Source organism: Anabrus simplex, chromosome X (assembly GCF_040414725.1).
Source record: "Anabrus simplex isolate iqAnaSimp1 chromosome X, ASM4041472v1, whole genome shotgun sequence".
Lineage (NCBI taxonomy): Eukaryota > Metazoa > Arthropoda > Insecta > Orthoptera > Tettigoniidae > Anabrus > Anabrus simplex.
The window spans coordinates 81,827,362-81,830,482 of NC_090279.1; positions in this window are offsets into that span (position 1 = coordinate 81,827,362).

Here is a 3,121-nt window from a genome sequence, read left to right on the forward strand (position 1 = left end):
TTAGTCTGTCATATCTGGAATCAATGTCCCCCTTTCATTTGTCCACTTCCAAGGAGTGCAGTAACAATACATGGTCGAGCCTCCCATTACTATGCTTGTGAGCCAGTCATGCATTCGACTGGGCCATGTGAATTCATTTCATACAGCATGAATTGGAAAGTACCTGTTCATGTTACGATATATTTTAGCCTGCGTGATCGATTTTCCCATGTGGCAGTTGTAAGCGGATCTCACCTATAACCGTTCTTCCGTAGAATATGTAGAACTACTCTGTGGTGGGGAGACAGGCTCAGAATTGGATGCTATCCAACTATGTTATGAATCCACTAAAAATAATCACGTTGCCCGTGATCTTTTGAAATAAATAGAATAACATTCCTTCCTTTACATAGCAGCAATATCCACTACAGTGCAATTCAACGTCATGTCATCTCGAATTTTGGCTCAAGCCTTTGATTTTCATGCTACTTCTATCCGTATTGTTAAAGTATGATAGGTTGCGTTTGGATTCAAAATCAGGATATTAGAACATTGTAATAAAACGCTACCACCAAAGCCATATTCTGTGTTGCCTTCATAATGTCTATAACAGCAGTGTCTTGAGGAGAAAAGACAGTATCATTGCTAGGGAGAGACCCGTCGTATACTTCTTATATTTCAGCTTTTCCAGGATTTCATCAGTATTAGTGGTTTCCGTGTTAAATACAGCAATTAAGACGTAGAGTGATGTAGTACATGGTAGTAATTATGAACGTCCTTGTATAAACCTACCGTGCTATATATAGGTTGGCTATGTTTGATTGCACATCAAAGATACATATTTCGGAAAAGCGACACAGTGACATAATAAAATGCTATAGTGATATGATAACAATGTACAAATACAATATGTATATTTGTGTGACAAAATAACATCCATAAAAGATTAGCCATGTTTCAACAGATCTTGCTGAATGTCGGCAAACGTTCTCAACTTTATTCATATCTACAACACAGACATTCTCTCAAACAACCTCAAGAACAAGGTCGTTTAAAAAATTATTACTTGCCTGCGACAAAGCGCAGAGTGGTTCAACAAGATCAAAACTCCAAAGCATATGCCGTTCTTTATGTAGGAGAACAGACTACGGATTTCGGTAGAATAATATGTGCTGGATTAAAGAGCTTGTATGAGTATTTACACTTTTAGGCTGGACCACTTCTCATGCTTTCTTCAAATGAGGTCTATTAACTCGTACATTTCTAAACCGTGACAAGTTTCTTGCGCGTGATGTCGTGATTAAGAAAAGACGCAACACATTCTCGTTACAAGTGAGAGGTTTTGAATTTTAACCTCAGATAATGGTTACTCTCAGGAATGTAATGTTTATCAGTAACGAGCTCTCTGCACTGGATATCAGTGATTGGAATGTTCAGTAGCAAATCTCCTGTGTGAGAGTTGTAGTGGAGTTGGCTGTTGAACTACTGGTCACATGGTTTTAATTTGTCACTGTAGATCGAGACCCGAGGTGAGCTATAGAGATCATCAACCTTCGGAAGGCGGATCACCTAGTTTTAGGTGTAGTGTGTGCAGTGACATCCTGGCTGGGAAGTTGGACCTCTTGCGACATCTGAAGAGACACAAGGAAGATCAACCCTTCAAGTGCGATCACTGCGGAAAGGTAGCCGAAGCAGCTTGTCGGAACACCTCAGGATCCACCCGCTCCAAGTGTCCGTATTTTCTGATAAATGCTTTAGAAAGAGGAAAATGCTGACAGGGGACACGCGATTTCATAGAGGTGCGATTATAAACCAGTGCTCAGTATCTCATAAAAATTTCAGGAAAAGTCCGGACGTTATGCGGTCCCACACAGGCGAGAAGCCATACCGCTGCAATGTCTGTAGCAAATCATTCATACTGAAAGGCAATCTCACCAAACATATGCGGACCCATACAGGTAAGATGCCATACAGCTGCGGTGTCTGTGGCAAATTATTCATAAAGAAAGGCAGTCTGACCGATCATATGCGGACCCATACAGGCGAGAAGCCGTACAGCTGCCATGTCTGTAGCAAATCATTCAAACATAAAGGCAATCTAACCGAACATCTGCGGACCCATACAGGTGAGAGGCCATACAGGTGCGGTGTCTGTGGCAAATCCTACATACAGAAAGGCAAACTAACCGATCACATGCGGACCCATACAGGCGAGAAGCCTTACAGCTGCAATGTCTGTGGCAAATCATTCGCAACGAAAGGCATTCTAACCGCTCAAACGCGGACCCATACAGGCGAGAAGCCATACAGTTGCAGTGTCTGTGGCAAATCATTCATAAAGAGAGGCAGACTAACCGATCATATGCGGTATCATACAGGCGAGAGGCCTTACAGTTGCAATGTCTGTAACAGATCATTCATTCTGAAAGGCAATCTGGCGGGTCATATGCGGATCCATACAGATGAGAAGCCATACAGGTGCAATGTCTGTGGCAAATCATTCATGAAGAAAGGCAGTTTAATCGAACATATGCGGACCCATATAGGTGTGAAGCCATACAGCTGCCATGTCTGTAGCAAATCATTCAAACATAAAGGCAATCTAACCGAACATCTGCGGACCCATACAGGTGCGGCGTCTGTGGCAAATTATTCATAAAGAAAGGCAATCTAACCGATCATATGCAGACCCATACAGGCGAGAAGCCTTACAACTGCAATGTCTGTGGCAAATCTATCGCAACGAAAGGCATTCTAACAGCTCATATGCGGACCCACACAGGCGAGAAGTCATACAGTTGCAGTGTCTGTGGCAAATCATTCATAAAGAGAGGCAGACTAACCGATCATATGCGGATTCATACAGGCGAGAGGCGTTACAGCTGCAATGTCTGTAGCAGATCATTCATTCTGAAATCCATTCTGGCGGGTCATATGCGGATCCATACAGGTGCAATGTCTGTGGCAAATCATTCATGAAGAAAGGCTGTTTAACCGAACATATGCGGGCCCATACAGGTGAGAAGCCATACAGCTGCCGTGTCTGTGGCTAATCATTCTTAAAGAGAGGGATACTAACCGATCATATGCGGACTCATACGGGCGTGAAGCCATACAGATGCAATGTCTCTAGCAAATCATT